Source organism: Pseudophryne corroboree (genome assembly GCF_028390025.1).
Source record: "Pseudophryne corroboree isolate aPseCor3 chromosome 3 unlocalized genomic scaffold, aPseCor3.hap2 SUPER_3_unloc_13, whole genome shotgun sequence".
Lineage (NCBI taxonomy): Eukaryota > Metazoa > Chordata > Amphibia > Anura > Myobatrachidae > Pseudophryne > Pseudophryne corroboree.
In genome coordinates this window covers 999,741-1,013,614 of record NW_026967501.1, presented here as the reverse complement: position 1 = coordinate 1,013,614, position 13,874 = coordinate 999,741, and the positions used below count along the sequence as shown (strand labels likewise).

The 13,874-nt window shown below is 40.2% G+C and overlaps 1 protein-coding gene and 1 pseudogene across 1 annotated transcript in view; one reads left to right on the top strand and one right to left on the bottom strand.

Moving 5' to 3' along the window:
• The window catches only part of LOC134983336 (oocyte zinc finger protein XlCOF6.1-like), a 376,610-nt gene that overhangs the window by 64,319 nt on the left and 298,417 nt on the right, over positions 1-13,874 (top strand). The window lies entirely within an intron of this gene.
• LOC134983365 (5S ribosomal RNA) lies at positions 3,096-3,214 on the bottom strand (annotated as a pseudogene).

Sequence of the window (13,874 nt, the reverse complement as noted above, 5' to 3'; positions counted from 1 at the left end):
AAGTCACACAGGTGAGAAACCATTTCCATGTTCTGAGTGTGGGAAATGTTTTATACATAAGTCACAACTTGTTACACATCAGAGGAGAAGTCACATAGGTGAAAAACCATTTCCATGTTCTGAGTGTGGGAAATGTTTTATACATAAGTCACATCTTATTACACATCAGAGAAGTCACACAGGTGAGAAGCCATTTCCATGTTCTGAGTGTGGGAAATGTTTTGTACACAAATCAGCTCTTGTTAGACATGAGAGAAATCACACAGGTGAGAAACCATTTCAATGTTCTGAGTGTGGGAAATGTTTTGTACAGAAATCAGATCTTGTTACACATGAGAGACGTCACACAGATGAGAAACCATTTCTATGTTCTGAGTGTGGGAAATGTTTTGCACACAAATCACATCTCGTTAGACATGAGAAAAGTCACACATGTTCTGAGTTTGAGAAGTAAATCAGCTGTTTCACACAATAGACATCACACAGGTGAGGAACCTTTATTATCTCATCATCACCATTGCCATGCAATGTTCCTCAAGGTCCTGTCCTATCTCCTATGCTTTTTGCAATACACCTGCTGTCACTAGGTGAATCAATCAGATGTCATGCCCTGGTCTACCCCTGCTGTGCCGATGACCTCTTTTTTGCTCTGTGTACTCGGAACCCAATACCAATCCTAAGTGGCTGTCTAGCTGAGCTCCAGGTGTGGGTGATACCAGTTGGCTGTGACTCAGTTGTGGTGAAACATGTCCTTATGATAGAGTCTCACCTACAATGGGCAAGGCTACAGCGTTAGCAACCAACATGGGGGAAGCTTTCTGTCTGACCTCTCATTACACAACGTATCCTGATCCCAGCTCTATGTGATCTCTTACATCTATCACTTGTGTCACTTGTATCACTTGTGTCACATTACATCTTATACCTGTAGTTTTATGTTTCTCCTGTTTCCCTGTTACCTGTTCTGTAAGATCACCTGCTCTCATTGTGTGAGGGGGAGGGGGGGGGTCACTTTCTAGCATGAGTGGTAGTTTCTGGAATTGGATTGCCCAGAGGAGTGTGGGAGTACCAGCCTGGAGGTAACAGGGGTTAGTTCCTATTACCTAATGATGGGGATACGGTCTGACTGTTTCGTTCCTGGTACACACCTCTGCTCTGCCTAATAATGAGTGCCACTTTACATATGGGCAGCTGTGCCAGTGTCACCCCACGTCTGTATCTCACAGGCTGTCACATAAGCCCTATATCTGTTGTAGATGCAGTAATCAGCCTTGGGCACAATTTTATATATATATATATATATATATATATATATATATACACACACATATTCATGGGTTCAGCACTCCCAAAGCCTGGTAGACGGCTGCGTTGACTCTGGACTTAATAAAGCACAGTGGACCAACACCAGCTGATGACATGGTTCCCTAAATCAACACAGACTGCGAAAACTTCACACTGGACTTCAAGCATCTTGGATTTTGTGCCTCTCCATTCTTCCTCCGTACTCTGGGACTTTGGTATTCAAATGAGATGCAAAATTTGCTCTAATCAGAAAAGGACTTTGGACCACTGGGCAACAGACCAGTTCTTTTTTTCTTTAGCCCCGGTAAGACGCTTCTTACTAGGCCATTTTAGAGCACATCATACATCCTTCAGCAGACAAGCTTTATGGAGATGCGGACTTCATATTCCAGCAGGACTTGGCACCTGCCCACACTGCCAAAAGTACCAAAACCTGGTTCAATGACTTTGTTTTCTGTGTTGGATTGGCCAGCAAACTCGCATGACCTGAACCCCATAGAGAATCTATGGGGCATTGCCAAGAGAAAGATGAGACATGAGATTGAACAACGCAGAAGAGCTGAAGGCCACTATTGAAGCATCCTGCTCTTCCATAACACCTCAGCAGTGCCACAGGCTGATAGAATCCATGCCGCATTGAGGCAGTAATTCATGCAAACGGGGCCCAAACCAAGTACTGAGTACATATGTATGATTATACTTTTCAGAGGGCCGACATTTCTGTATTTAAAATCCCTTTTTTTTTATTGATTTTATGTAATCTGAGATTTGGGATCTGGGGTTTTCTTAAACTGTAAGCCACAATCATCAATATTATAACAAATAAAGGCAAGAAATATCTCACTGCATGTAATGAGTCTAGATAATATATTAGTTTCACCTTTTAAGTTGAATTACTGAAATAAATGAACTTTTGCACAATATTCTAATTTTCTGAGTTTCACCTGTACAGTTCATTATTACGTCTTTCTGCTGCTGATTCCTCTCCCAATGCAGCCAAGCATCTGACTAGCCTTCCTCATTGCTGTGTTAAGTCACCTGACATAGTGACTCCTAGATCCCTTTCCTCCTCAGTAGTTTCCAGTATAGTGCCATTAATACTGTACTGTTTTTAGCCTTTGGATTTTTGAGACCCAAGTGCATAATTTTGCATTTTTTTGGCATTAAACTGTAACTGCCACACTCTTGACCATTCCTCTAATCTACCTAGATCGTCAATCATTTGTTTTACCCCTCCTGGTGTGTCTACCCTGTTGTAAAGGATTGGGTTAAGGATGCCGCACAGGACTAAGTGAGATTGAATAGATATGTAATTGATATGTGTTTCCAAGAAAAACCGACGAACCAGAAAAAAACTTCCGGAATTAATCACCATCTACCATTGAACAAAAAAAATTTTCTTTTTAGGTAGAAAAAAGAGAGGGTGATTGTCGATGGTGCTCCCATGGGTCTATTACATAGGTAATAAAGACAGGAGAGAAAGGAAAAAAGTGACCCTTGTTGGGAGCACTCCCTCTTGGAAACAACTGTGATAGAAATTATGTATGTATTTGGTATTAAAACGTAACCTTTAATTCTTAATGAATAATATAAGAGTACACACAAAATATGTTTAAAAATTGATTAAATAATTTGAATCGTAAATTCGGGAATGCAACTGTGAACATAAGGATGAAAAATCATATATATAAGGCAAACGTGCGGCATGAATTACGGCAAAATCAAGAAGTTGCCCGCCAGGTGTTGATTACTGCAGTAGGTGTAATGACCAAGGTATTGCCATCAAACTAGACCTACAACACCTGGTATTCCTTAGTGGTCAACCACCTAAGTACTGACCAGGCCCAACACCGTATCGCTTCCAAGATCGGACGAGATTGGGCATGTACGGTGTGGTATGGTAGTAGATTTAAAGTTGATGAGGCAGAGACCTATAATGGGAATGCAGTTGTTGAATCCACCTAAAAAATGGGCAGATAGTCTCTTAAAAAAGAGACCTATGTTTGACCATCATTGCACCAAGGTGTATTCCAAATGTATAGGTATACAGGGGTTTTAAATCATATGGTCAATCGGTTTTGCCAACAAGAGCCGCCAATCTGTTGCTTATATTTGTGCTATGCAACATTGATCCCAGAGGATTTTTCACATGTGATAGGGCAATAGTGAACCCTAATTATTCTGATGACATGCCAGCAAGATTTGAGAGATATCAAAACATGAATGTGTTGCAAGTATAGTTAAAACTGAAAATGCAAAAAGATCCTGAGCAATCCACCATACTCCCCCTCCCCCTTCACACAGCGTATAGGGCAGGGAATGGAAATGCACCAGAAACCATGTATTCAGCTGAAAAGACAGATTGGCAGAAGTGGATAGGTAATTAGGGAATAAATCATAAGAGACGTGATCTCCACTTTCCACACTAAGGCTAGCTAAATCATTAGAGCCTGAATTGTCAATTACTGTCTTAATTTTGTTAAATTATTGTACTTGCAGTGGAAAAACACACAAATAGTATTGTATATGCTGTATGTCCACAGTGAGTCACATAGAAATTGTGAAACAAAATGTGAAAAAACCCTCAAATTGCCAGAGCGGCATGTAAATTGTTGCTGATTGTGTATAATTTCATCAGCAACAGAGTGACACTGAGAAGTGTCAAAATTGTTTCTTTATGTCTAAATAGCACCTGAGAGCAACAGTTTATAATATGCAATGAAAAAGATATATATATGAAATATATGAAAAAAATGCCTTATTTAAAGAAACGGCATGGATTTGCCTGAAATGAGACTGATGCACACGGTGTTTAATTACAGTTGTGCGTGGCTGGAGAGCGGGAGACAAATTAAAAGTGCAGGATATATGTGGAGAAATACTTGCAACAGCCTGTGCGTGTTTCCTGCTCGTTTGATGCCGCTGACAGCTCGGCGTGACGAGCTGTGTGTCTTAGCGGCTCCCCTGGTCTCCTCTCCTGCCGGTCTCCTGGTCACGTGAGCGCACTCACCGTGACCCCGTTCACCTCCCAACGTACGTTTCACAGAATGCTTGTTCACGGGCAGTTTTTATTGATTTTATGTAATCTGAGATTTGGGATCTGGGGTTTTCTTAAACTGTAAGCCACAATCATCAATATTATAACAAATAAAGGCAAGAAATATCTCACTGCATGTAATGAGTCTAGATAATATATTAGTTTCACCTTTTAAGTTGAATTACTGAAATAAATGAACTTTTGCACAATATTCTAATTTTCTGAGTTTCACCTGTACAGTTCATTATTACGTCTTTCTGCTGCTGATTCCTCTCCCAATGCAGCCAAGCATCTGACTAGCCTTCCTCATTGCTGTGTTAAGTCACCTGACATAGTGACTCCTAGATCCCTTTCCTCCTCAGTAGTTTCCAGTATAGTGCCATTAATACTGTACTGTTTTTAGCCTTTGGATTTTTGAGACCCAAGTGCATAATTTTGCATTTTTTTGGCATTAAACTGTAACTGCCACACTCTTGACCATTCCTCTAATCTACCTAGATCGTCAATCATTTGTTTTACCCCTCCTGGTGTGTCTACCCTGTTCCATACCTTTGTGTCATCTACAAAAAGGCATACTATCCATTTAATGCCATTTGCAATGTCGCAAATAAAGATATTAAAAAGCACTGGTACAAGTACAAATCCCTGGGGTACTCCACTGGTAACATTTCCATCCTGTGAATGCACTCCATTTACTACAACTCTCTGTTTTCTATCATGTAGCCAAGATCTTATCCATTCAACAATCTTAGTATCCAATCCCAAGCTTTTGAGTTTACTTAGCAGTCTGCGATGAGGAACAGTGTCAAAAGTCTTGCTAAAGTCTAGATAAGCTATATCCACGGCTCCATCTTAAGCCATCACTTTAGTCACACAGTCAATAAGGTTTGTTTGACATGATCTTCCCCCAGTGAATCCATGCTGTTTGGGATCCTGTAAATTGCTGGATTTGAGATAATCTACAACTCTAAGAGTATTTCCCTATACTGATGTAAGACTCACTGGTCTGTAGTTGTTTGCCTCTTCCTTGCTTCCACTTTTGTGCAGTGGGACTACGTTCGCTCTTTTCCAGTCCTCTGGAATTACGTCTGTAGCTGATTACTGGTTGAATAATTCTGTTAATGGTGCTACCAGCACCTCTTTAAGCTCTTTCAGTATCCTTGGATGTATCCCATATGGCCCCAGAGATGTATTCACTTTCAGCTCTAAGAGTTCTGTTAGGACCTTCTCCTCTGTGAATGTACTTGTTTAATTTTCCTGAATATCCCTGCAACTTAACTGTGACCCCTTCCCCTCTCAGTAGTGAACACTGAGCAAAAATAATTAAGATGATCTGCTATTACATTGTCTCCCTCAGCAAGACTCCCAGTCTCTGTCTTTTAGTTTTATTATTCTGCCTTTTATTTTTCTACTTTCGATTATATACCTAAAAAAAGTTTTTCCTCCTTCACCCACTTACTCGCCCATTTTCTCCTCAGCTTGTGCCTTTGCACATCTGATTACCTTCATAGACAGGAGACTAACAAGATATTTCTCATGTAGGGTCCACCGTGGTATCCACAGGATATACCTTTGGATATTAGGTTGCGGCTGCGGAAATGCCCCAACGATCTAATCTTTCAGACTGCTTTCACTGTGTGTCTGAATACGTCAAAGTCCTATAGAAAGCAATTCAGTAATATGTTTTCCTACATACCTGAAAGGAGGATTTTGGTACTTACCTGATAAATCCTTTTCTTGAATCCACAGGGTGCACTGGAAACTTGACACAATAGATAACAATCACCTTAACATTTGAACAAGTCGGTGAAAATGTGTTACCATAAGATTTACTGAACTTACCACCAGCCAGGAGAAACTGCTCTGGGTGGGTGTCCAGTGCCCCCTGTGGATGTAAAGAAAAAGATTTATCTGGTAAGTACCAAAATCCTCTTTTCTTTTTCATCCACTGGAGTACTCTTGGGATGTACCAAAGTTTCCCCCTTGAGCGGGAGAGTTGGTAGGCACCGTAACACTAGGTGGTCAAAGCTAGAAGCTGATGCCGCAAACGTGTCAAACTTGTAAAAGCGCATAAACGTGTGCACTAATGACCATGTAGCTGCATGGCAAAGTTTCATCATAGAAGCCCCACAACCTGCTGCCCGTGATGTTCCCACAGAACGTGTGGAATGTGCTGAAACAGATGTAGTCGGTGTTAGACTAGCATGAAAGTACACCTGACGAATGATCAGCTTAATCCATCTGGCCAAGGTCTTGTTTGGAAGCTTTACTGCATCATAGAGAACAAACAATGTATCCGTTTTATGTACAGTTGATGTTCGGGCTACATAAATGCTAAGTGCATGTACCACATCCAAATTAGCTGGAGTTCCTGAATCTTCTGAACTACAATTGGTTGATTGATGTGAAAAGAAGAAACTACTTTTGGTATAAAAGTGGGATTCGTCCAAAGTTCCGCTCTGTCATCATGAAATACCAGATACAGTGGCTTGCATAACAAGGCACCCAATTCTGAAACACACCTTGCCGAAGCTAAGGCTAGGAAAAACACTGTTTTCCTGTTTTAGAAACTTAACATCCAATTGTTGTAAGGGTTCAAATATTGAAGACTGCAAAAAAATCCAAAACTAGATTCAAGTCCCATGGAGCTGTAGGTGGAGGTTGAACTCTAAGGACACATTGTAGGAAATTGTGAACTGTTCGTAAAAGAGACGAATGCCTTTGAAAGAAAGTTAACAAGGCAGAGACCTGCACTTTTAGTGTAGCTAAACGTAGTCCTCCATCTAACCCCGCCTGTAAAAATAGCAAAAGACTGGATAACTTGAAAGAAGATGTTGGAAACTTCTGAGCTTCACACCAACCAATATAAGCTCATCTAATCCTGTGATAATGAGCTGCTGTAACTGGTTTTGTAGCACGTAACGTGGTTGGTATAACAGAGTCTGGAATGCCATCTCATCTTAAGAGAGCCGTTTCAACAGCCACCCCATGAAACGCAGACGCCTTAAATCGGGGTAAAGGAATGGACCCTGTTGTAGTATGTCTGGACGTAGCGGAAGCGGCCATGGATCATCTGCGAGTAGACCATGGAGATCAGAGAACTATGCTCACCAAGGCCAATGAGGCGCCACTACTATGACGGTCATGGATTCACTTTTGATCCGCTTTAGCAACCGAGGAGGCAGCAGAAATGGTGGAAACAGATACACGAGTTTGTATTGTGAGAGCATCCACTGCCACTGCTTTTGGATCTCTTGTTCTGGACACATACTGGGGTGTTTGATGATTTTGGCAAGATGCCATTAGATCCACCTGTGGGTAACCCCACCGCTGGGCCAACATCTGGAACACCTCTGAATGTAAAGCCCATTCTCCTGGATGAAAATCCTGATGGCTGAGATAATCTTCTTCCCAGTTGTCCGCTCCTGGAATCAACACTGCCGACAATATCACTTGGTGATGCTCAGCCCAATTCAGGATTCGAGCAACTTCGACTTCGAGTCCCTCCTTGTTTGTTGATATATGCGACTTCCGTCATGTTGTCTGACTGAACCTGAACAGTCTCAGACTGGAGCAAGCGAACTGCCTCTCGCAGTACATTGTAAATTGCCCTGAGTTCCAGGACATTTGTTGACGGTAATCTTTCTCGGTCTGACCAGATACCCTTAAATTGACGATGTAGGACCACTTCTCCCCAACCTCTGAGACTTGCGTCCATCGTTAGAATTATCAAATTCCAGACTGCGAACTGTTTTCCCACAGTGAGATGCTGTACTTGGAGCCACCAGAGTAGTGATACTCTGGCCCTTGGAGACAACCGAAACATCTGATGAATTTGGAGATGAGAGCCTGACCACCATGCTAGAAGAGCTAGCTGAAAAGGACGTGAGTAAAATCTTCCGAACTGGAGTGCTTCAAAAGACGCCACCATCTTTCGTAACAGTTGAATGCACAAGTGCACAGAGACTATCCGTGGTTTGAGCACTAACTGTACTAGATGACAAATACTTTGTGCTTTCTATTCTGGTAGGTAAATTCATTGATCCACCGTCCCCAAAATCATTCCTAGGAATTGAACTCTTTGACATGGAACCAGGTGTGATTTCTAGAAGTTGACAATCCAGTCATGCTGAACTAGTACCTTAGGGGTCATTCCGAGTTGTTTGCTCGTTATTTTTTTTTTCACTACGGAGTGATTAGTCGCAAACTGCGCATGCGCAATGAACGCAGTGCGCCTGCTCCAAGTAAATTTGCACAATAGTTTGTAATTTTACTCACGGCCTAACAAGGTTTTTTCATCGTTCTGCTGATCGTAGTGTGATTGACAGGAAGTGGGTGTTCTGGGCGGAAACTGATCGTTTTCTGGGAGTGTGCGGAAAAACGCAGGCGTGTCAGGGAAAAACGCGGGAGTGTCTGGAGAAACGGGGGAGTGCCTGGGCGAACGCTGGGTGAGTTTGTGACGTCAAACCAGAAACGAAAAGGACTCAACTGATCGCAGTGTAGGAGTAAGTCTGGAGCTACTCTGAAACTTCTAAGAAACTTCTATTCGCAATTCTGCTAATCTTTCGTTCGCAATTCTGCAAAGCTAAGATTCACTCCCAGAGGGCGGCGGCTTAGCGTGTGCAATGCTGCAAAAAGCAGCTAGCGAGTGAACAACTCGGAATGAGGGCCTTTGTACGTTAGTAAGGCATTTTGAAGGCGTATGTGTTGAGACAGAGCCTTGATGAGAAGGTCTTCTAAGTACGGCACTATTATCACTCCCAGGGATCTGAGATGAGCTATCATCACAGACATCACCTTTGTGAATACCCGATGCACTGATGAGAGGCCAAACGGTAGTGCCTGAAATTGCTAATAGTTTTGTTGTACTGCAAACCTTAAGTACACCTGATGCGCTGGCCAAATTAGAATGTGTAAGTACGCATCCTTGAGATCCAGCGTAATCATTAATTCCTGTGGTTCTAAACCTGAAATCACTGACCGCAGGGATTCCATCTAGGTCATGTACTGATTGAGCCCCTTCAGGTTCAATATCGGTCTGAAGCATAAAAGGGATGGGGAGAATGGGATATACTCTGCACCAGCTTTGACAATGTTAACTTGCAGAAAACGGCCCCAATCAATATCCTTCAATAAGATAATCAGTATTTACTGGATATTTGGGGGTGCACCCTGAGACAATAATATCATACAGAAGAAAAAGGAGAGCAAACAATGTCTCTTTGTTGGCGCACATTGAATCATTTTAAAATGTAACTTTTAATAAGTTCATTAAGATTGTCCCAAAAAAGACTGTATTGCGGTTATTATGGTATAATAGCTATTATACCATAATAACCGTAATACAGTAATCCTTCAGGAACACATTGGACATTTGCGCAGATACTGAACCTGTGGATTGATCATAATCCCACAGATCAATTATAACAGAACATTAAGATCCGTAAGTGTTTCTTACTATACTAATCAAGTAGAATAATATAATACATGACACAGGTAGCGAGCCTTTGGTTTTAAGAAATTCACTTCATTTTGTTATTTCACTCACAGTTAGTATTTGTTGTATTGTATTGTCAAAATTTCGTCTTTTTTGGAACAATCTTAATGAACGTATTAAAAGTTAAATTTTAAAATTATTCAATGTGCGCCAACAAAGAGACATTCTTTGCTCTCCTTTTTCTTCAATATCGGTCTGACCAAGCTGTCCAGCTTTGGTACTACAAAAAGATTGGAATAATAACCTTGACCTTCTTGGTGAACTGGAACCTGAATCAAAACTGCTGAATCTACAAGAGACTGAATCGCAGTCTGCAGAACCGCCTTTTTGTCCCTTGACACAGGGAAACCGCATTGGTGGTAGACAATCGAAGTCTATTTTGTAACCTTTGAACACTTAATTGTGGATCCACACATCTGTGGATGTCTGAATCCATGCCAAGTGAAACTTCTGAAGGTGTGCTCCCACAACTGATGATCTGAGATGGGCAGGAAGCCTTTCATGCCACCGGTTTGTCAGCTGCCTTTGTGTCCTGATGACGGTTAGGGGTTTGTTGAAAACCACGTCCTCTACCATGTCTATGCTGTATGGTTGTTCCTCTTGCACAGCCTCAAAAAGACTGAGGTCTAAAAGATTTGAATGCTGGTCCAGCGTATTTCCGTTTAGGAACTGGTACAGGCAATGGCAGGAAAACAGATCCTTTTGTTCAATTCAGGACCAAATAACATATTGCCAGTGTAAGGCAGTGCTTCTATTCCTTGTTTTTACTCTGCCTTTGCTTGCCAAGAATGTAGCCAAAGCACCCGTCGGGCCGCAACTAGTGAAGTTGAAAGCCAAGAACTAATCTAGCTGACGTCCATAGAAGACATACCTAAATACTCAGCAGATTCGCAGATTTGATCAGCAAGAGGTATATGCTGGTCTAAGGTAAGATCCTATTGAAGGCACAACTTGAACTGTGTTGTCCATGCAGCTACAGCCTTGTTAACCCAAACTCCAACTAAAGCAGGTCTAAGCAACACCTTTACTATATACATTGACTTTAGCATAGCTTCTAGCTTATGCTCTGATGGGTCTTTAAGCGTTATTGCAGCGGGGACTGGAATGATTAACTTCTTTGAAAGTTTTAAGACTGAGGAATCCACTGTTGGTGGATTTTCCCATTTAGTTGTCAGACTCTGGGAATGGTTAGTTAGTGAGAAACCGCCTAGGCATAGAAAACCGTTTATCTGGATTTTTCCATGCTTCCATTAACTGCTTATTAAGAGATTCTGAATAAGTAAAACACCAGTTATCCTTTGGTTTTCAGCAAATAAAATGTCTTAATTTAAAAGAGGTTTCTCAGTCTCAGTAAAATGTAGAACCTGGCATACCGCCCTGATGATATTATCAATGGGTGGGTTATCAGTAAACTTATATATATACATTGATACTCAAGACCAATGATAAGGAGCGCTTTGTAAGTTGGAAACAATTGAATTAATTAATTAGCAGTTATTATCACATTTCCTTAAATAGATCTCTGATTAAAAACATATTATGGACAAATACCAATAAGACCAATCATGTGTAGCGCAAAAGATTTCCAATTGATTTCGGATTATCTGGTGAAAGTTAATTGTTGCAGTTTTGTACATTATCAGTGTGCACAAAGTCATGGTGCTTCAGATATATTTGAGCAACAAATATATTTGAGCTCTTATCTGGCTCACACGGTTAAGTTACGGACTCCAATGCATAGGGTCGCGGGATCGAGCCTCCCGTTCACCAGCTTTTTTAGTAAACAGTTTACATTTTTCCATTTGTTATATGGCTAGGTCTATGCAGGTATTAAACTACCATTATACTTTGGAAACTTTGTAAAAAAAACTTTAATTAGAACAGAGCTGATTATATTGATAAAAATACTAGATTAATACCTTGTTTTTATAAAACAGACATAGATACGTAGCTATCTGCGTTCGGACTGATATTTAATCAGTTACTTTTCAACTCAGTCTTCAGACTTCAGATATCATAACAGAACAGCCCAGTAGATCTATACTGAAATACTAAGCACTACAGTCTAAATGTGGAACATTAATTTACATATTAATGATATAGATCTGGTGGAGAATGCATAAAAGATAAAACAATATCAGGACAGCATACACAGGAGTCCATAAACAGGTTACCTGTGTCGTTATTCTGCATCAGCTCCACACCATATAGAGAAGGAAGGTTCATATCTGAGAGACCTTGTAATTATGTTACTCTATTACACACAAGAGAAATCTCACACTGACATATTCTAACAGAACTTGTTAGGCAAAGTAACCAGGGCCACATTCTTTTCTATTTATAGTGCAGTAAATCAACCATAAAGTGTATTATATACCAGGACTAGCACGTTTCCACATCTATATTTATTAAGAGACAGGAGAACCATTTAACACGCAGTCATAGGGACTTCTTTAGACAGTATATATTAGTTATTAACACGGACATTATTAGTAAAGAAACATTTTTAATGAAATAGATAAGAACTCAGGCGTTCTCAAAGGGGACGGATTACAAGGCAAGCAAGAAAAAGAACAAGTGAAGCAAAGAAAAGGAGGACGCATACTGGTATCTGTCAATTTTTTTTAGATGTTATTCATTTCAATATTTTTGTTTAATCCCATTGGGTACAGAGTATTTAATGAACAGATCCAGTATGCCTCCCTTTTGCATAACCGATTGTATCTATCTCTTCCCCTAACAGTTTTTTCAATATATTCAATCCCTTGAACAGATAGAACATTAATATCTCCACCATGACTCTGAACAACATGTCTAGGGACACTATGAGATATTATCTTTTTGAGGATAAGTCGTCTATGTTCCAAAAATCTTGTGTTCAAAGATGGAATGGTTCTACCTACATACTGAACACCACATATACATGTTATCAGATATACAACAAAGGTGGTCTGACAAGTTATAGAACCGATGAGGTTAAAGTTCATGTTTGTTATATCTTTGGGGGCAGTAAATTTGTAACTTCCATGTTTCATGAATCTACATGTAATGCATTTCATTTTAAAGCATTTAGAGCAACTTCCCTTTAATTGACATGAATTTCTAATCTTACAGGTACCTAGCTTATTCTCAGTTATAGGTTCAAAATGACTTAGTGAGAGATCATTTTTTAGATTATTAGCTTTCTTGAAGACCAATTTAGGTTTGTCCTCCGAGCTTCCTGCTAACATCCTGTCCATTTTAAGGATAGGAAAAAAAAATTGTAAGAATATTTTTGATTTTATTTGAGGAATTATTATACCGGGATATAAAGACAGGTTCATTCTGCTCAATCAAGGTACATGAGTTATTTTCTGATCTTTCTAAAGACAGAAGCCTCTGTCATTCTTTCTTGGACACCTCTGTCAAAGGACCGGGAAGTAAGTGACTTGGATAGCCCTGATTAAATAAAGATGGTGTTAATTCCTCGCTTTGAAGGACAAAGTCGTCATTAGCAGAACAATTTCTTTTAATCCTAAATTAGGAATATTGTTGAGCCAGGGTTTATAATGGCAGCTCGTTTAGTTTGAGATTACAGTCTACTTTTTTCGATAAATCTTAGTCTGGATCAGTTGGTTGATTTCCCAGGCATGTAGCGCAATATCCAAAAAAGTTAAATCCGTCCTATGAACAGTTTATGAAGGTGAGAACAAATGTGTTAGTATTAAGAAAATCAATAAACGGTGAAACTGATAGTGTATCCCCTTTCCAAACAAAAAACAAATTGTCTATATATCTACCATAGAGCACCAGGTTCGCCCCAAAGGGTCCTCCCTAGATGTATTTGTCTTCAAGGTTACCCATATATAAATTAGCAAAACTTGGGGCGAACCTGGTGCCTATCGCGGTACTATGTATCTGTAAAATATATTCTCCATTCAATGTGAAATAATTACGTGACAAAATAAAGTGAATAGATTCCATAATAAATTGACAGTGCTCTTTTGACATTGTTGGGTCTTTATTTAGATACTGCTCTATTATCTTTAATCCATT